At 46.4% G+C, this 21973-nt stretch overlaps 1 long non-coding RNA gene and 1 pseudogene across 1 annotated transcript; both read right to left on the reverse strand.

The window, feature by feature from the left end:
- Positions 1-1250: 1250 nt before the first annotated feature.
- Positions 1251-1916, reverse strand: LOC112902216 (annotated as a pseudogene).
- A 12375-nt stretch (positions 1917-14291) lies between these two features.
- On the reverse strand, positions 14292-15132 carry LOC112903325. Its single transcript, XR_003230784.1, has 2 exons — positions 14940-15132; positions 14292-14517 (listed from the first exon to the last, which is right to left on the reverse strand). It is a non-coding gene; the product is annotated as an uncharacterized LOC112903325 (long non-coding RNA).
- Between the last annotated feature and the right edge of the window lie 6841 nt (positions 15133-21973).

Here is a 21973-nt window from a genome sequence, read left to right on the forward strand (position 1 = left end):
CAAGTATGTACGCGCCCTGACTTAGCATTTGTCACCGGGGTACTTGGCAGATTTCAGAGTAATCCAGGAATAGAACACTGGAAAATGGTTAAGAAAGCCTTGCGTTATGTGCAAGGAACGAAAGACCTCGTACTAACATACAGGAGATCTGAATCCCTAGTAATAGAGGGTTATTCAGACTCAGACTTTGCGGGAGACAAGGATGACAGAAAATCCACGTCAGGCTATATGTTCACTCTCGCAGGTGGAGCTATATCGTGGAAAAACTCCAAACAGACAGTCACTGCATCATCTACGATGTATGCAGAATTCATGGCCTGTTACGAGGCATCGGGGCAGATTAAATGGCTAAAGAAATTTATACCCGGATTAAGAGTGGTTGACAGCATAGAAAAACCACTAAAGATGTACTGCGACAATGAGCCTGCGGTATTTTACGCTCACAACAACAAGTCAAGTGGAGCTGCCAAACACATTGGCATAAAGTTTTATGTTGTTAAAGAACAAATCCAGGATCGTACAATCAGTCTTGAGTATTTGAGCACCAAGAAGATGTTAGCGGGTCCGCTCACAAAAGGCTTACCACCCAATGTGTTCAGAGAACACTTAGCCGGCATGGGTTTACGGGAAAGCCTATGATTCCTGGACAGTAAGGGCCCAAAAGTAAGATTCTGTTTCAAACAGAAAAGTGCGTTGTGGCTGTTAATCCAACAGTAATAACTGTTGAGACGAGACATGCTCGATGCACTGATCTGAATGAAATCGGACGTAAGAAGTGAGTAAGTGGGTTGGGATCAAAAGGGAAGAATGTTAGTTTGATCTCATCCCGGATCGGTCCAACGACCGATCCGGAGTCTGTTACGCGCCCCGATCGGGGGCGCACAGCCAAGCCAATGGCATGTGGGCCCCCGTCGCGCAGCGCCAAAATAAAACAAGAGGTGGGGGCCGGGGCACACGTGACGAGGTCCACCTTGTTGCCTGTAGCCCCTCTTAAAACCCGAGCCGATCCAATCTAAAGGGCGCTGAAGCGACGGGAAGTTCCGCCGCCGCTGCACTGCATCTTCGCCGCCGCCCTTTCTCCCTTGACCTCGACTCCGGCTTGACCTCTTCTTCGCCATGACAAACAATGGCGACACCGGTTCATCAACCGGAGATACGGCACATCTTTTATCTCTCTCTGTTTCACTATCGATTGGTCCTAAATGCTATCTTGTTTAGCTAATCACCGAGCTATCTAGCACTTAGTCGATCCCTAAGTATTAACATCAGTCTCTCCATCGGTGGCCGCAGCTGGGGTTGCAGCAGACGAAGAAGAGCGTCATGCCTTCCTCGCCCCTCGCCGTGGCCGCAGGCGGCGCAGCGGACGGACTTGGTGCGCGGTAGTGTGGGGTCGGAAGCGACGTCCTCGAAGAGCACCTGCGTGAACTCGCCGGCGGCGTGGTCCACCACGTTCCGGTACACGCAGTTGCTGTCGGACACCTCCTGCGGAGAGCAGAAGTTTCAGACAGGGTACTTGCAAGGCCATGACAAGTTCAGAGTGACTGCTCTTAAATTCAGATGCTCTGGACCTAAAACAGTATAGTTCTGCAGAATCTGAAAGATAATTTCAAATCTTTGAGCAGATAATGGATTAGAGGAAGGTAAATATGGATGGGGAATCAGGTAACCTGGTGGTCACAGTTCCTGCAGGCATAGAGAAGCACCTTGTTCTCCCTGTCCTCCTTGGGGTACAGTATGTTGTTGCTGCAGGCATGCACTCATTAAAAAACGCAGAGAGCTTGTTCATGAGCCAATCCCCTCTTGGGAAAAACAATCAAGAAAGGAGTAAACTGGCTGAGCATATGAATCAATCACCGTCAATCAGCTCACCATTCCCGGCAGAACTTCATGGTGCTCATGGTTGCTCCTGCTGCGCCCTATCCGGCCTCTCCTGCTCTGCTCTGACTGTATCAGTGATCCGAGATGGCTGACAAGTAAATTCAGATGCTATTTGTAAGAGACCATTGAAGTATAAAAAGAAAATATTTGCAGAATCTCACCTGACTTGCTGCTACTGGTCGAGGCTGATGCCAAGTCGTGTAGTCTGGAGGAACCTGGTGGAAGAAGTGAGAAGTGGCTGGAGATGCAGTGTGTCGTAGCATCAGGTGATTTTGTGGGGGGCGTTTTGGTCTTTCGCTTTCAAGGATCGGTCGAGCTGTCTGGTCGTCTACTGATCCACTAACTACTAGAAGCAGCTCCGTCTCGCTTGAAGCTTTGATTTGATTTTTTTTTTCTTTTTTGGCGAAAGCTTGAATACATGCTCTAGTGTAACTTTAATGATTGTACTTTAACAGTTTTAGTTGTGTTTGGTATCAATTGGATGGCTATCACAGCACCAGCACCTATAGAACGAGCATGTAAGCAAATGCAAGCAGTAAAGGGCATGGCTTTAACTCAAATTTAAACCAGTAGGCGGTAGTACGTATTAGACTTTTTAGTACTAATTAGTGTAATTACCTATATGCAGGCCACGACCATATTTTATTTTCTTATTCTTGCAATAGAAAAACATCAGTAAACCTCATTTGCCTATGGAAAACCAGATTTTAGAGTAAAAGTCAGGGCTCTTTCTTTATTTCTTTCTTTTTTGAATTGGAAAACCAAGTTCTGTGCTCGGGATGTGGTTAGATTTGGCTTGGGCCGAATATGCGGCTAGCCTAACATCACTGGGCTTTACCTTTTAACAACGCCCACCATCTTGGTTGGGCTGGGCCTGATATCTGTCAGCATGAAACGCTCATCAAATCAATTATTTGCGGTGTATTTTCCAGCTAGGCTTATTTGTGCCGGAGTGTATTTGCGGTGGCTCCCCCAAAGACTTCAAAACGGAAAAGTTGGTCGAACATCTACTACTGGTGTCTGAATTGCCAGTCATGCGGTCAACATCTACTACTGATGCTGCTGAAGAGTTCTCTGTCCAAGCTTCAAGGGGGCCGGGTCCCCCTCTCATGTCCCATCAGAATTGTTGGTGCGATGATCTGTTTTTTTATCTCAGGAGTCAGGACCTAGTTGATCATGTTGTGTAACTTCCTGTTGGACCTGACCTTGAGCCACGCGATTCCTATCTTTGTTCAGGTACTGCTGCTTTTTCAGATATGACGACTGAATCAGCAATCAGTTCATGCTGAGCACCCAGGGAGAGTTCGATCTCATCGATGGACCCCGCAAGCGCGCCGGTCATGTGCCGACAGTGATGACCAGGCATTCACGGCTGGCCCCCGATGAGGCCTCCCCGATCGTTCCCAGCGCCGCGGATCGTTCCGTCGGCAGCACGAGGGGCCCCGGTCGACGGGCCGATCACCAGGCACGTTAGTTTAGCTAGCGGCGCGCGAGGTCGTGGCAGCACGCGTTCCGCCGTGCCAGAGAACGGAACTGCGGCGAGAGCGAGACTGACGGGAGCCTTTCAGCAGCGCGCGCGGTCGCGGCTCGCTTCGCCATGCTCGTGTCCGATCTGACACGGCTGCCAGGGACAAAGGGGTGGTTGGTAAATAAAATACCCCCAACCCTGGGTGTGGGTATAGTTGGTCAAATAGACCGCCGGGCACGATCCGGTTCTAGCCCGGCTCAGCCCAGGCATGATACAGTCCGGCCCTATCCGGCACGATCAAGTTAGTCGAGCCATGCGGACCGCCCGACGTGCCGTGGCTCCGGCACGATCCTAAGCCCTCATAACAGGGCCGGGCCAGGCCGCTCGGCACGCCGGGCCCTACCTGCCCATGCCGGCCAAGCACGATGCCACAAATCACCACCCATTCAACTCCTGCTCTATGTACCAAGTTGAAAACATAAATCATTCAAGCAGTACCAAATTAAAAAATCTTATAATTCAGAAGAAAAAGAAAGAAAGACAGGCATAGAGACAAGAGATGATACAAATACTGAATATTATTGAGCTTTAGTGCAATGGCTGTCTCATTAAAAATCTATCTACATAAAAACTTACACCTGATGAGAAAACTGTAGATAGGAAAAGAGTACAGCCCAGCTCAAGTCAAATAGTTCAAGTTCTTCAACCACATTATAGTGCAGTTACAACACCAACATTAATATTATATTTACACATTGAGACCATCAAGATAAAGATCCATCAAGATAAAGATCTTTGAATGCAGCTTGAAGTTCCTTATCCTCCGCTGAGTGTTGGGGTCTTGCTTGACCAGCTTCCCAATCCTTGATGCAGGAGAGCATCTCCACCATCTTCGGGGTTAGTCGCCGCCGCTTTCTTTAATGATCTTGCCAGTAAGACTAAATGCAGATTCTGAAGAGATGGTAGAAACAGGAACAGTCAAAACATCCTTAGCTAAGACTGAAAGCGCTGGATAGGTTAGTTTGTGCTCATGCCACCAGGTTAAGATGTTGAAATCATCATCATCATATTAGTCCACATTGTCACTATCTAAATATGAAGACAATTCAGATCCAATACCAAGACCAGCAGTAGTGCTTGCTGCATTTAGCAAGGCACTTGCTGAGCTTCTTCTAGATAGCGAGGGGGTAGAGGAAGTACCAGTACCAAAACCAACAGATGAACTTGAAGCACCACCACCATCAGATGCAAAAAATCTTACCAGAAGCTATTTTCTTCTTACCAGAAGAGGGTTGCTGTGCAGGCTTCTACAATCTCACTACACCAAACTTAATATCATACTTGTTAAATATGGTTGCAAACTCATCTCTTACCTCAGTGAAGTAAATAATAAGTACCAATGAGTTTAGCTAACAACTGTAATATAATGTTGAAACCCCTTAATTTAGCTCTAAGATCCAATATGAATGCAACAGAATAAAGTATGGGAATGTCTCTCCAGTACTTCAGATATTTATCTTTCACAAGGACTACAATATTTCTAAGCAATTATCATTCTCATAAGCATTTAGGTTGCCAGCAATCTTAATTATATGATGCAGTATTAGTGGAGATGTAGGATAGTAAACACTAGAGAGTGCAACAGTTGAATTATAAAAAGTTCGAAATTCTAAGATCTTCTCACCAAAATACCAACGTGCTTCAGTCAAAAGCATAGGGTCACAATGTCCCCTGGGATAGTGAGTCTGGACGAACACACTGAATGTGTCCTTATAAGAGATGAAATGCTTAAGCATGAGGTAGGTAGAGTTCCACCTCACCTCCATATTCAAGCCAAACTTTCTAGGCCTTTTATCAGTAGCAATGCAATAGCTTTTGTATGCAGCATTGTGCCGGTTAGAAGAGTTTAAGAATGAAATTGCATTTCTGAAAGCCTCTAGGTTGAAGCCAGACTTAACAATCAGATTAATGATGTGGCAGGCACAACGTTGATGCAAGAAGAGTTCACCAACATAAGCAGACAATCTAGGTCTCATTCTTTCCATAGCATTAGAATTAGTAGAGGCATTATCCAAAGTTACAGCAAACATCTTATCAGTCAAAGCATACTCCTCAAGCACAGCCAGCAAATGCGTTGCAATATTCCCAACATAGTGGGACACATCAATGAGCCTAAGACCAATTATCATTTTTTTCTAATTGCCAATCAAAGTTAACAAAATGGGCAACCACACTAAGTTAGTCCTCCTTAGCATTTCCAGACCAAATATCAGATGTAAGAGCAACAGAAGGAACCCCATAACTCAATGCCTCAACAAGCTTAGCACGACAATCAGCATAATACTTCACAAGATCTCTAGTCGTGGTCTGCCTAGACACAGGAACGAACTTAGGGATGTGGGAAATTTTAATGTACTCCTCAAAAGCATCAGTCTCACCCAAAATAGATAGGAAGATCAAGTCTAGCAAGCAAACGACAGAGTTGGATATGAGCAACCTCGGCGTTATACTCCCAATGACGCACACTACCATGAGGGTTAAACTGGATCATGGTTTGAGACATACGAGACTCATGAGACTTAGCATTTCTAACATCACATCTCTATGCCGTTGCAAATGACCGGTACCATTGGAAGACACATCAGAGTAGACAGTTTTGCAATGCTTGCACACAGCTTGGAAGCGAATGTTCTTACCATCCACAATTTCATAGACCTTGTCGAAATTATTCCAGACATCAGAGGTGCAGGAGCGCTTCCTCTTGGCGCCGGTGGCCACGGTCACGGGCTCGACACAAGCACCAGCCGTAGCTCCAGCCTCATCACCAGCCGCGGTGTGGCAGAACCAACCTGAATTATACCGACTCAAGTACGCGAGTCCTCACTGGAGGGCTGCCTCGTACTTCAAACGGTATAATACTATTGGTCTGTCGGGTAACGTCCCGATAAACCACCGAACTCAGGATCCAACAAGGTACCTCACACGAAGGTGAGTCCAGAGATATAATGCCAAAATAATTTACACCACAGGCAGTTATATTACAAAAATATACAAAGTAACATTTGCTCTCACAGAGGAGAGTTTATTACAAAACAAGTTCAAGTTTCTAGTTAAAGCAGCGGAATTTGAAAAGCGTAGTCATTATACATGTCATCATTACAGATATTATGCTAGCCCTAGCATAATATCACTCGGCGGAATCTGTGTTGGCCGGGGACGGATCCCATTCCACGGACCAACCATCAGGCAAAGGGTAAGGCCATGGTGTAATGAACGCGGGCTCCTCAGAAGGATTACCTGAAGTAAATCAACGAAAGCAAGGCTGAGTATACTAATACTCAGCAAGACTTACCCGGAATTGGGTATATCTTAGCCCATAACTAGACTCATGATGGCTTTTAGCTTTGAGTAGGGTTTTCAGCTGAAAAGCAACAAAGAGTAGATCCTTATTTTCAATTTTTAGCTTTCAGGTTCTAGTTGATTAACCATGCTAGGTAAGCACCTATAACTATCCAAACATGGTAGAATCTTTACTCAAACATCATCTTTGATAATCACATAATTGCTCTTGTTACTCTATGTGATAAAGGGGATAAGCAGTCTCATACATCGTGAGAGGCGGACGATTCTGAATCGAGATTCAACCCTTGCAAGGTAAACCTAACTCACACGCTTGGAATACCACAGGGTAATTCCGAAGCAACCGTTTGCCTTTCATTCCGACTCGTGGATCAGGGCCACCACAAGCGACTGCAGGTCATATGCACATCCAAAGTGCAGAAAGTACGTCTGTAGCGCGACTACAAAACCCGTACTCCTGGTTGCCCAGCAACACATATGCCTACACGTCGAACAAAGTAACCAAAAGAAGCAAATACATGTGGTGGGGGGTATGTCCACTCCTCGGGCCGATCGGTTACTAGGCTTACCGCTTACCATATTTCACGGCATGTGGCTAGTACTTTCAAACGCTTAGCCACCGCTACCACACACTGCGACCTTATCAAAATTTAATAACTCAGACGGGGTATCATCTTGACCATGATACCTCATAAAACTCCCGTCCGGCATCCTTATAGTGATAGCAGGAATGTAAACATTACAATTCCTATATCGCGCGAGTGACAGGAAATCACTCGACTTTTACCGGTCCTATCAGCATAGCAGCTAGTCGAACTCAAATTCTAGTGTTCAATACATTGGTTCCTAGAGTAATGCAACTAGAGTTTCCAAACAACTCCTAAGAACTTAATGCATACAGATATATACAAATAATATAGGTTGCAGTGTAGTAAAGTAGGGGTTATGTCCGGGGCTTGCCTTCGCTAGCAGGGTTGGGGTTAGTCAAACTATTTTCTTCCGAACCTTGGTTCGGGGCTTCAGAGAAATCCGCGACAAGATTCCCGGGGTCTTCAGAATAAACTTCTTCTTGTTCCGGGATCAGCTGATAATCCCCGTCAGCGAGAGTGGTCGAGTCTATATGAGATGCAAAGTTATAAGTTATGGAATGCATATATATTTTTATATTAATTCACAATAAAGTTGCAATCCAACTTAAGAAAAATTATATTACGACGATAAGTTAACTACCCTGCACTGGGCAGTCATTTATCGAGTATTAGTTATTTTATCCAAATCCATTAGACAACGGGGTTGATTTACTAATTAACTAACTAGTAGCATGGAGCAACATGTGGGGTGGTTTTTAACATTTATGTTAAAAAGCTTTACATATTGACCTCACAATTTATATGAACTTTAAGTTACCATTACCTTATAAACCAAATACATTATATCTAATTTAATTAACATCTAATTCTTAGTTGAAAATTTAATAATATGTTGCAATAATATAAAACAGAACATTAATATATTTTTCATGATTTTTGAACATATGAAAGTGTGTTTATTAATTATATTATGTAAACTACACATTATTTCTAACAAAATCTATACAATAAGAAAATATTACTAGAGTACAAGGCTAATTATTTTTCTTCAATTCTACATGTTAAAAGAAAATTATTAGCACTGGTTTTACTAATTTATAAATTTTCTATGAATTACTATGTATTTCTTAAGCCTACAAGCAACTAACTTTGATATTTAAATTAGATCATTAAACATTCAAAAACCGAAGTCGACCTTTAAAGCAAAGTTGCAGATCTTTGTCTAAAGATTCTAACAAAATTTAGTTTACTATTTTATGATTTTTCTTGAAGAGATATAGTATTTCTAAGTTGGCAACCAGATTTACATAAGGAGGTCCCTCGGCACTATTCCCCTGAGTCTATTCCTTTGCACAAAACCCCCTGAAGTTCTATTTCTTCTAACCCAAGGCCCTTGGCCGTGGACCCGAACAGAGCAAGGTGAAGGCGACCGTGTTCCGCCGACGGTGGTCGCCGGCGGCGAGGTCCAGGTGCAGGGATAGGTTCAGGAGCTTACGGTGATCCCGTTGCTCCACTTGTCGAGGGTTGGAACGGCCGGAAAGATGGATCCCGACGAGGACCCGAGGCGGCGGCGGAGGGGTCGACGGCGATGAGGGTGCTCCGGTGATGAACGTTGGCCAAGATCCTGCGCACGAGAACTAGTGAGTCTCGGGGAATGTGTACGTGTAACTAATTGAGTGAAAACACGCTGGATCAAGGGGGATCGACGGAGACCGATGCGGCGGCGGCGAGGAAGAACGCCGGTGAGCGTCGGGATGGCTCTGTGGTGCACTAGGGAACCGATGGATGGGTCGAACAGCTTCAGGGTGATGATGTGGTGCTGGCTAGGGGGTCGTGGTGGTGTGGAAGTGCCCGGAGCGAGCTGCCCACGGTGGAGGCCGAAGGCGGCGGCGGCGGCGCTCGTCGGGGACAGGGCTCCAGTGGAAATTGGGGAAAATCAGTGGGTCGTCGAGCACGAACAAGACACGGGGAAGCTGGTGCGGGTGTTGGTTGGGGCGGAGGAGGTCCCGTGTGGGCTGCCCACGGGCGTGTTGTGCGCGGCCGGAGAGGAAGAAGACGACGGCGAGGAAATGCAGCTCGGGTGCTGAAAATTGGACGCTGAAAGTAGCAGAACAGCACATAAGTGTTGATGTGGTGCTGCTGCGCGCGAGAGGGAGAAGGTTAAGGCTCTGGGGTGAGCATTCCACGGCGGCGAGGAGGTGGCGGCCGGAGGAAGCTCGGGGGCGTCGTGGCGTGCGCGTGAGAAGCCACCAGGGGAGAGGAAAGCAGCCGGACTGGAGGGGAGATGACGCGTGGATGTGTGCTGCAGCTGGAGGTGGCGCTCGGGAAGCTGTGCCGGCGGTGAACGGCGGCGACAGGAGCAGAGCAGAAGGGGGAAGCGGCGCGGTCAGAGGAGGAAGAAGCAGACTGGAGTCAGAAGGACTAGTCTGTGATTTCCAAAAATTCCAGGGACCCTTCTATAAACTAAGATTTCCCATTGATAGAAAATCCTAATGAGGAAAATGTCTGAAGAAAAGTTGTAGAGAATTTCGAATTCTACAAGAATGCTTTAGAACTTGAGTTCAAAATCTCAAAGGGTACTATTTTATTTTGAACTTTTGAACACAATTCAAATTTTAGGCTTTATGTGTTAATTAAAATAAAATGCCCTAATGTTTGGGGTCTTTTTGTAAGTTCTTCTGCAGTAATCATGACTAGCTCTTTTTACACTTTAGCCCTTAGGTAAAACTAAGTTTTACCATTATCTCACACCCATTTTATATGTAAGTCCTTATATCTTTGTATTAATCACATAAAGGTCCTTTATTTCATATAAAGTCTATTCCCCTTAGATTTATTTAACTTTTGCTCTTTTCTTTTCTATAGCCATCTGAAATTTGACATTTAAGAACATTTTCACACACTTGCACATGAGAATTTATAAAACTTATAATTTACAAATATACACTTATTGCTTTGTACATCTTGTATACACTATATCTTGCTTACATATAATATACCCAAACTTAGTATCTAGTTGTCTAACTACCTGGATATCACACGCGGCACTCGCGCCATCGCCATCACCGTCGTTAGTAGCAAGATTGATCGGCATGGCGGCGCTACGACCGAACAGGGCTTCCTGGTCCGCCACAAGGTCCTCTTCGTCATCTTTAGGGAGCCCCATCATACGAAGATCATCGTTGATGGAGTGCCCCTCGTCGTCATTGGCCATCGCCGCTGCTCTGGTCCCACAACAGCCTAAAAAAGAACAAGAATAGAAGAACAAGACTAAGAAAATGGGGTTTACCTGCCGCGGGACCGAAGAACCAGAGTAGTCGACGAGGTCAACGACCAAATAGCCCTCTGGTTCCTCGTGACTTCATAGATTGGCAACCGATCTGCGCAGCCGGAGCACCATAGCGGCCACTAGATGAAGCAAAAAGATCAGGGCACCAGGATCTATGAGACACGAGAAAAAGCGCCAGAGCAAGAACACAAGAACAAGACCAAGGAAATGGGTTTGACTTCTACCTGCTGCGAGACCGGAGCACTAGAGCGGTCGGCAAGGTCAACGAATGAACCACCGAGCCTCTGGTTCCTTACGGCTTCACAGATTGGCAACAGTTCCGTGAGACCGGATCACTGGAGCACCATGGCGGCCGCCGAGTCGATGAGAGGTTGAGAGAGCTGTAGATCTAGAACACAAGAGAGCTCGAGATCCGGTGGCAGGAGCGGAATGGAGAGAGCGAGGTGAGAGCTGGAGGCGAGGAGTTGGTCAGGGTGCGGAGGAGAGGCCGGCGGTGGCCGCTGCCGGCCGCTGGAGAGCTGGAAGAAGAGCGGCTAGGGTTTCGAGAGCGGAGCAGAGAGAGCGAGGTGTTGGGAGGCTAGGAGGCGAGCTAGGGTTTGGGGTACTGGGGCGGTCGGCCGGCGGGGCATATATATGCCCTCCTCCCAACGGCTAGTGGGCTGGGCCAACGGCTAGCAAGCGGGACGGGCGGCGGCTAGCGGGTTGGGCCAACTGCTAGCAGGCGGGACGGGCGGCGGCTAGCGGGTTGGGCCAACGGCTAGCAGGCGGGACGGGACGCAGGGGGGGTTGGTAACGGCTAGCAGCCCGCCATCAGGCCTAGCCCTTAGTCGGGCCGTGCCCGGGCCAGCATTACGGGCCGGGGTGGCGGCCTAGGCACGGCCTACTCCATTGTGCCGGGCCGTCCTGGGCACGAATGCCATCGTGCCAGGCCTTTTCAGGCCGGGCTTCATCCCGCGAACGTGTGGGCTCCCTTAGCGCCTCTGCTGCTGCCTCGCCTACGCGGTTGCTAGCTAGATGGCCGGCCGGACGAGTTCCCTACGCGCAGTACATGTTCGCGGCATTGACGCCTTCAGGTGAGCAGAGCACCACGCGTCGAGGGAATTAGTCGCCAGCCAGGGCCAGCACATCGGCGACCTTCCCGAGTCCTGAGCTGCTGGCTGGGGTTCCCTAGCCGATCGAGCGGACGACATGCGCCAAGCTAACACGAGCGGGCGCGGAGCAGTGGGTGCCGGGATGCCGATCCTTCTCAACTGTGACGTCTGAATCACGGGTTCACAACTATGGAGCTGCTGCTCTCGACAAAACAAATAAGGATATGGAGGCGAGTAATCAGAAAGCCTGACCAGTGGGCCATAATAAAGTAAAATGATGTGTTGGAATCTGTGAAGAGTTGTATGTATGATCTCTATTGTTTGTGTATACTAGATGATATGGCTTGACAAAGCTTACTGGACTTGCGTAGAGGGCTGCTGCCGCACGTCCTCGATCTGCAACAATCCCAAATTTCTCTTTTTTTTGGATTTTTTTCCTCTCGGTAGTTTACCATCCCTACAAAGTTCTAACTTTACACAAATTTTACATATAACTTCTCGTGACAACTTCTCAAGAGGACATTTTCAGAGTAATACGCATTGGCATAACTTTTTAGTACAACTTCTATAGTAGAAAACTTTTCTGGTGATCTCTTCGAACAAAATTGTCCAAAAAATTTTAAATACAACTTTTACAAAAACAAGAATTCTAGAAAATCTTTTGAAGCATAACTTATATACACCTTGATATAATGTTTCGTGAAGATCTCACAACTTATTATATAAATAAGTTTTCGAGGAAACTTACCAAAGCACAAATTATATCAGCATGTTTTCTCGATGCTTCTTCAAATTAGTTTTCCTAGTGACTTATTCTAAAAAAACCAGGAAAATAAAACTGAAGGGGAAAAAAATGAAAGAAAGAGTGGAGCAGTGCCCCTACGCAATAACCAAAACCAAACACGAATTCCGACTTATCTTGCAATTTTGTGCCCATGCACAAATTCGTACTATTGTCGTAGCTTTAACTTGCCCTTTTCTTTCACACGCGTTCTCAGAATACACACTACGTACACACATGAATAGACCAGCCATCGGAAAACTAACTTTAACTAGTTTAAGACCTTGCCTTGACCCCTTCCGTGGCCCAGCAAGGTCCGTTTATAATCCATTCACTAAGCCTCTTCTGTTGTTTACTTATATCTATCCTCCCCTATTATTTCTAAGGTTTTAAATAGCCGGCTATAACTGCCGCTGAACCCAGCTATAACTGATAGGAATGGCAGCCGCTATGGCATTTAACCCGCTAAAGTCGGCTATAGCCCACTAAACGCTATAATGACAGTCCTGCCGCTAAAAGTCTTAGCCGGCGATTTAAAACATGATTATTCCTGATCGATCAGATGTAACAGCAACTGACCACCGCCGGCTTTCGTCTCTTCTGTTGTTTACTTATATAAATCAACTTTTTGCCTACGCGAACCGCACTCAAGATCAGGAAACCGCGGATCTGCCTGCTCCAACTCGTTTCTTCATCACTTTTTTTTTCTCGCTGGATGCATGCATCATTCTTAACCTCTTTTCTTTTGTCTTGCAGCTTCGTGCGCACCAGTTTGTTCTTCTTTCCCCAGTTTCTTGAGGTACACGACGTGTGTTCAAATGCACTTAAAGCTAGCTAGTAGCACTTGGGAACGAGCCTTATCATCCAGGTTATAAATTTTTTTTATGGCCACACCTTTTCACACTTGGGTCCATGGATCGTGCAGTCCGTCAAATTTAATATGAAAGGCATTGCATTATTAACTGGCGAATAGTCGCCTAGAGCCTGACGTCCTCTCCGGCCTCTCTGGTCTACTCCAATTTATTTGCCGCGCAATTTGGTTGGTCACGAATTGAAGGAAGCTAAAAGAGCTAGCGAATTAGAGAAGATATGAAAGGTGGATCGGAATAACGTAACTCCTCATGATCACGCTTGTCTTTCGACTTGGTGTTTTCCTTTTACAAGAAGTGATTGCTACTCTTGTTCATGCTGGTGACTGCCAGTAGTGTGTCTGTGTGGTATGTCTGCTAATAATAGATGTTTGTGTGGTATGACTGCCTGTAGTGTGTCTGTGTGGTATGTCTGCTAATAATAGATGTCTGCTAATAAATTCTGGGTGGAAGATGGTATCACTACTTAACACATTGCATCAATATGTACAGCTCACATAAACCCACACAAAGCCCTCCATTCACCCTGATCTTGCATTCAGTTCAGTGCAGAAAAATAAGCAGCCAAAGGAACAGCCAACAAGCATAGATCACAAATCGCTTTATTAAATTAAACCTTACAATACCATAGAACATCTGAGGCACTACATCACTCTACTTTCCAAAATAAACAGAGACTTCATACAAGTTAAATTGCACCTCACAACTTTCCTGCTGCTGAGTCAGCTCTGTACTTAATTAACAAGCAGTGTAACTAAAAACAATTATATATGGACATCACTGTAAACCCAGCAAAAATTCTGGGTGGAAGATATGGTATCACTACTTAACACCTTATTAACAAAATGCATTGGCATCAATGTGCACAGCTCACATAAACCCCCCACAAAGCCCTCCATTAACCCTGATCTTACATTTGGCTCAGATCAGCGCAGAACTATAAGCAACCAAAGGAACAGCCAACAACCATAGATCACATATCGCTTTATTAAATTAAACCTTGCAATACCATAGGACATTTGAGGCGCTACATCATTCTACTTCCAAAATAAACAGAGAGTTTCTACAAGTCCCTAACAACTTCCCCCCTATTGAGTCAGTCAGCTCCGTACATAATTATAAAGGGTGAACAGAAGGAATGAGGCAGGAATAGACACGACCCATGGTGTAAGGTCTATCGCTCCGCGATGCCTGGAGGTTAAAGAATGAAACAATAGTTAGAGCATAACGATGTATAACGATGCCTGGAGGTTTTGACACAAATCTATTTTCTCATAATCCTAATCCTAACCCCAGACCTAACACCATGTGCAGCAGCTGCAGAAGAGCAAGACAACAAGGAGCTGCGGTGCGGTTAAATTCGACCAAAGAACATTGACAATTTCAGTGGAATCGAAGTCTAGTAAACGCCAAAGGCCAACAAAATTAATAAACTTTCAGAAGATAAGACAGCAGGTGGTTGATTAACATAGCTGACCGGTAACGTAGATCAACAGGTCGCACGAGTAGAACTACTATTCCTGGCCCCAATCGAGGGTCAGCTCGCCACTTCGCCCACCTTGACATGCCCTAACCAGTCGAGACCCCAGAGGGGACAGGAGGGGACTGATTACCTCGGTGGGCACGGAGCTGCTGAGGAGGCGCGTGCTGAGGCTCAGGTCCTCGACGATGGCACCCCGGCTGCTCCAGGGGCTGCCGGAGGCGGAGCGAGCGGGCGACGGATCGGAGAATCGCCGCCGACGCCGTGAGCGGAGGAGACGAATCGATCGAGGTGGAGAAGGGGAACCGCAGCCCAGGCGCAACTGACCCGTGGGTATAAATCAGCCAGCCCAGCGGGCCGGCCTTGTGCGCCTGTAGGGGCCTAAATACATTGGGCTTTTACTGGGTCGTGGACCGAGCCAAGCCAGCAAGTCAGTTTGCCTGCGGACATGGCAAGCTCGAATTGGACAACGTGGAATGGTAGGTTGATCTTTTTGAAATTTTAAACACATTCCCCTCCTCAAATTAGATAAGGATGGTACTGCTCATAATTAGTGCAATGAAAACAATATCATACAGGAATAATATATCTTATTTAAAAATATATAGAAATAAAGTATTGTATTTTGGAGCCTGCTCTACAGAACAATACTGGAGCAATACTAGTACTGTATTTTAGAGATCAAGACATCTCTGATCCCTCTTATATCGGACTTTGATGTGATGTACGCAGGCAGTGCACGCAGTGACCGCGCCGCTACCACTTTGGCCTTCTAAGATCGGCGCCCGCTGTTGCGATGCCACCATCGAAGAATCAGGAACATCATGGTAGCAAACTTGAAGCAATTATTGATACTCCATTGCCAAGCCAAAAGCACCAGCTTGGGGGCTTGGGGCATCAACATCCAGACCAGATCAACAGATTGCACAGGACGAAACCTGTGACTTTTGGATGACTTCAAAAGAGTAAGCTGCAAAGTGCAAACTGCTTCCAATAAAAGTAGGTCAAACTTTCTTTTTTTGAAACAAAAACAGTAACTAGCAAACTTATAAACAAAAATAAGTGTTGTTTAGCTAGAATTCCGGGACTCTATTGATACATGAACGGCAGAACTCCACAAGTTCTTCAACAAAATGGACATCCCTTGGGTGCAACTTGTTTGGGAAAAATATTATAGAAATGGCAAGCTGCCAAATCATGTCAAAATGAGCTCATATTGGTGGAGAGATATTCTTAAGCTGCTGGATACCTTCAAAGGAATTGCCAAGGTAGACCTGAAAAGTGGTTCTTCTTGTTTCTTCTGGTCTGACATGTGGAATGATCACATCCCTAGTTTAACTTACCCTGAGCTGTTCTCCTTCTCCAAGAATAAGGCCATCACATTTCAAAAAGTTCCTTCTCCAAGAATAAGGCCATCACATTTCAAAAAGTAGCCTCTTCGGTTCCTTTATATCAACTATTTCATTTGCTGCTGTCTGAAATAGCCTTTGCTCAACTCTTAAGCCTGGAACAAGTCATTCAAGGTGTGGCTTTAACACATTAGCCTGACAGTAGGACCTACATTTGGGGCAGTAACTTTTACTCTTCAACAAGGGCTTATAAGCAACTCACAGGTTATAGTCAAGTCCATCCAGCATTCAAGTGGCTCTGGAATTCTAGTTACCAAAATAAGCACAAGGTCTTTTGTTGGCTCTTCCTAAAAGACAGATTGAGCACAAGGAATATCCTGAGAAGAAAATCAATGATATTGGACACTATGTAAGAAACCAACAAAGAAGACACACTCATAGGTCTCCTATGATATATAGGAGACACAAGTTGACAAACCACGTCTCCTATGAGTGCGCTCCCAGCACCCAAGGATGACCCGCGTCTCCTACGTACCCACGTAGGAGATGTGGATGGATAACCCGCGTCTCTTATAATGGGGCGGCGGTTATAGGAGACGCGGTGAACAAAATGCGTCTCCAATCAATTCTCTCGGTCCCGAGAAATTTATAAAGTTCAATTAACCGTGACACTCTCGCATCCACCATCCTCCATCTCCGATATTTCCACCCTGCTGTCCATACAACTCTACCTCACCTCTCCCCTCGTCGGCGGCGACTTCAGCTCCCTCCTCCCTGCCATGCCTGCATCACCCACCTCACATCTCGCTCCTCCCATTCTTGATTCCTTCCACTCGACCACATGTCCCCACCTCACCCCAAGCAGGGGAAGCGTCGCGAGCCCTACCCCTACTCCTAGCCATGGCGACTGCCTCCTCCAAGTCGTCGACGCCCGGGCTCTCCTCATCGTCCTTGGCATAGGGCGACAAGAGTGGGTACGTGCTGCCGCAGCGCTGCCCCGCATGCCGGCTTATCCAAATCGTGCCAAGTGAGCACCTCCTCTCCTTCGGCATCGTGAATTTGCAGATCCAGGTACTGCAGGACCCGGACCCTCTCCCACGTCGTGGATACAGGTGGTGCGAGGTGCTCCTCCTCCCTCTCTTAATCAAGCTGCATGACAAGCCTAGGGTAGCATTCCATCTCAACTCTCCCCTCCGGCCCTCCCACGAGGCAAGGATGCAGGCTGCCATCTTCAGATGCAGCGCTCCTTTTTAGCTTGAAGAATGTGTGCGCATGTCCTTGGAGATGCGATACCCTTCTTTAGATCAAAATACCTGCTCCCCCTTTTTATCTCAAGTAACCAAATCCACCCTCTCACCACTCAACCGATAAAATTTACTGCTGGGGCAAAGAGCAGAACAAAATCCACTATTGTGTCAACTACAAGTTGCTAGCTTAATTTCTGTGTCAACTACTCAAGTTTTGATAAGTCCCTTTAGAATTGTTCTGTTCTATTTGAATTGTTCCTGAGGTAATCAGAACTTTCTTGTGCTTGCAGATATTAAAGTGGTAGTCATTGGCTCTCTTCCCCTTATGTTGCTCATATCTCGATCTCTCCAGGATAATTGAAACTCTTTGTTTTAACTGGAAACATCTTGATTTGGTAAAATGATTGTACGAGTTACTTGACCTATCTAGCAACATTTCTGTGCTTATCCTTTGTACATTGGAGCTCATTCCTTGTAGTTAAATATGACCATATATAAAATATCTATTTGCAAGCTTGAAGCACCTTTTTAATGGGTAGAAGATACTCCCTCCTTCAGCGAGGTAAATCTCTCTCCCCCCCCCTCTCCCTCCCCCTCTCCCTTTCTCTCCTTTTCAGGGAAATATCGCTCACTATTTTTCCCTCTATTTGATTTAGATCCCGATCTATGTTTTGGGCCATATGAGCTGCTAGCCTCGCTGTCTATCCATTTCACTGTATGCGGCATACTCTCTCACATATAAGTGCTCTAACCTCAAGTGCAAAATTTCTCTGATTCTACATCACAACTGTTTCTTGGGGTCCGTTGATGATAGTTCACTGAAATTGGGACTCATATACTTGAAAATTGGCATGTAAGGTAACTATTCTAGCTAGCTGCGTATGTTTTTGGAGCTCAGAAATATGTTTGCTACTACGTACTATGCAAATAGCCAAACACAATATCTATCACACCTGCTCTTTACCAGTAGTATTAAGAGTGGGATTTAGGAACACTAGCAGTAGCATAAAGTAGAAGTAGCAGACTATAAACTAGCAGTAGGTAGCGTCATATTGTATGAATTTGCTATTATTCTGAAGATGAGTATCTAGAAGTATTGTTCTGGACACGGATATAGCACGCACTGAAAGTGCAGCTAGCGATGCACTCCTCTTTAGAGGTGTGTAGTAGAATCTAGGCTAAGTTCTTGTGAAATTATGTAGTTCTACATTCAAGATCCTGTGAAGTTTATTAAGAAGTGAACAAAGAGTTTTGGATTGTTAGAATTGTAATAATTGACTTATTAGGCTTTGAATGGAGAAACTGATTGCCTTGGTCTATATACGCCAGGCGGTAGACTTCCTTTATGGCTCCATACATGGTTGTTTTGGATAGGGACATAGAGGCTTTGCAGTTTTGTTTAGGACAGGGACATGGACATGGTGATTTTGGTTCAGGACAAGACACAAAGGAAAGAATTCAGTGATGGTCTCAAAGTAAGTTGCTTTAGTTCATTTCCAATATTGATAGCACTTTAGAATTGGCTACGTTGTTCATGCTCAGTTTTCCAATGCAACCTTTATTTTTCCAACTGTTTCTGCAACTGATGTGCATTTCTTTGCAATTATGATAGCACTTCAGAATTTGCATGTTCTTATAGGTCAAAGCAGTTGGAGAGGAAATGGGAATAGAATTTCTTGGACATGGCTTTTAGCTAAAATGGGCATCGAGTGATATGTTGTCTTATTTTCATTTCTGCACAAGATAATAGTAGATTTGTATGAGTTCAATAGATTAGGACTGCATTTGTAAGGTATACAGTGGATAAAGCATGTGAATTTGTGATGTAAAGAATGAATAAAACATGTGTATATGTGATGTACATAAGGGTATATTCTGTCCTCCTTTTCTTTTTTGCTTTTTTTTAATTCATCATAGGAGATACTGGTTGGCAACCAACGTCTTCTATGTGAAGTTATAAGAGATGCAGGTTAACAATCCATGTCTACTACGTGAAGTTAAAAAAAGACGCGAGTTAACAATCCGCGTCTCCTATGTGAGGGTCATTGGAGACGTGGGTTTGTAAAACCGCGTCTCCAATGACCCCTCTCATAGGAGATGCGGAAAAATTACGTCATCTATGATCTTACATCAGAGACGTAAATTTGGTGACGTGAAAAAAACGTGTCTCCTATGTGAGTTAACTCACATCTCCTATGAGGCTGTCTTATATAGTGAGACTCATACAACTGCGTACTTTGCAATAACTCTGTCGAAGAAACTGTGGATCATCTCTTCTTCCAGTGCCCATTCTCACAAAGCTGCTGGAACCTCTTAAACTTACAAATTGCATTACAGGCCCCAACTCTCCAAAGCTTGGATCTATTAAAGTTTGAGCTACATTCACCACTCTTCAAAAGTATTTTCATTCTCCTTTATTGGGCAATTTGGACCTCAAGAAACGGATTCATTTTCCAAGGAATTCAACCAACGGTGGATGGTTGCGGTCGCACCTTCAAGAAGGAACTTGATTTGCTACAGCATCGAGTGAAGATCAAGCACAAACAACACCTTGAAGAATGGCTGAACCGTTTTCCTTAGATTGTGTGCTGTTTTTACTTTTCTTTCTCTTTCTTTATTTCCTGAACTCTTCTTGTTTTACCTTAATATATTTATAACCAGTATGGGATTAACACCCCTCCTGTTTCATAAAAAAAAAACTCCCTGTGCCTTTTCAAAAAAAAATGTCTGATGGCAAGCATTCCCACGGTGATGACTACATACGCATCTGCTGCACTAGAGTTCCGGCAGATGACAGAGTTCGATTACTGCGCGGCGGATTGTTGGAAATTCAAGAACAGAGTTGCTGTTTTTTTAATCAGGAGCAGAGTTGCTGTTACCTTGACCGCCGAGCAGTGGCGTACTTCGCTGATGAGTTGCTGTTCCAATACGCCGGCGAGTCGGGGGTGTTATGATCGATCGCCAGAGCGCCAGGGGCACGCTTGCGGCATCCGTGTGCTACGTCTGCGAACGGGTAACCCAGGAATCAGGATGGCATCCGCGGCCGCGGCGTCAGCGGCCTCCCGGCGGCCGGCGAGGCCTCGTCTGCAGCCACGCCGGAAGGGTCGTCACTCGACCGGAACGAGAACCTGTGATGCCATAGGGTAACGACCTCGGGCCGTCGAGGCGCGCTGCGGCGTCTCAGTGGCAACATGACCGGCGCGCCGCGTTTGCGTGGCTGATCGGCAGGGACCAAGCCACCGAGGCGGCGGCGTCTGGGGACCTTGTTCTGGCGCATGCTTTGGTCCGGGGTCTGGCCGCGAACGCGGCGGCCCTTCGAGGCGGCGCGCGGAGCAGAGACAGGCGCTAATGAGGTGGAGCCCCGCCGCCAGCTCGGGGGTGGACGGTATTTGATTTACCGTCTACACCTTGGGTCCCTGACTGCCGTCCGATCGGCTGTGGGCGGCCCAGATTTGGCAAGATAGCCATGTGACACTGCTGCTTCCTGGTTCGGGCGTGGTGACCGCGCTGCTTCGCCTTCAAGAGCGGCGCGCTGTTACGACGCCGTGCGCCGCCGAGCAACTCCAGGAGCTCGACAAGTCGAGCCGGCGACGGTGTATCTCACCGGGACGCGGCGTCGCCTGGTCCGCGCGTTGGCAAGGCCGCTCGACGGCCACCCACCGTGCTGCCTCGCTGCTCAAGGACGCCGGCGGCCTGGGCGGCGCATGCCTCGGTCGACGCCGCCTTAGCTTGTCAGCGAACGCGCAGAGCCGATGGAGTCGTGGTTCTCAAGGGGCCGGTTGGATGGATTGTGATCTGTAGACGACGCGTCCGTGTGACGAGCAGAGCAAGACAAGGAGGGACCCCGTGTATGTGTGTTGGTTCCTTTCGAAATGCAGACGAGCGTGCGACTCTGAAGAAGCAACCGCTCTGCACTGTCCTCAGTCCTGTCCTGCTGGCCTTCATGTGCTGCATTATTTATCAGATCGGGTTTGATCTGTAGAAGATGCATCAGTGCAAGGAGCAGATGAAGACAAGGACCCTGATGAGTGTGGTTCCTCTGGACGAAGCAGACGCGCATGCTGCTCTCAAGATATTGCAAATACTATACAGATTAATGGGTCAAATAAATGGAAATGTTTTTTTAATCAAGGTTACAAGTGAAAATTTTGTCCAAAAGATACTTGGCAGGGAAAGCTGATGAGCCGCAGCGGTAGATTAACACTGGTAAAATCGACACCCTCGGCGATGCCGATCTACTTAACCATGTCCGATAAACTTCCAGGGTGGGTCATTCATGAGATAGACAGCCTGCGACGAAACTTTCTCTGGTCTGGCAAGGAGGAGGCAGTTAGGGGGGATGGTTGCCTGGCTGACTGTTTGCTGCCCTACAAGTTGTGGTGGTTTAGGTATGGTTAACCTACGCCTGTCAGGTTTTGCGCTGCGGGTTCGTTGGCTGTGGATGCAGCGAACTGAGGAGTGGTCTGGATTGCCAATTAAGATTGAACATGAGGTGCAGGCGCTCTTTGATGCCTCAGTGATAGTGCACGTGGGGAATGGTGAGCAAACACTCTTCTAGCTTGATAACTGGA

Source organism: Panicum hallii, chromosome 8 (assembly GCF_002211085.1).
Source record: "Panicum hallii strain FIL2 chromosome 8, PHallii_v3.1, whole genome shotgun sequence".
Lineage (NCBI taxonomy): Eukaryota > Viridiplantae > Streptophyta > Magnoliopsida > Poales > Poaceae > Panicum > Panicum hallii.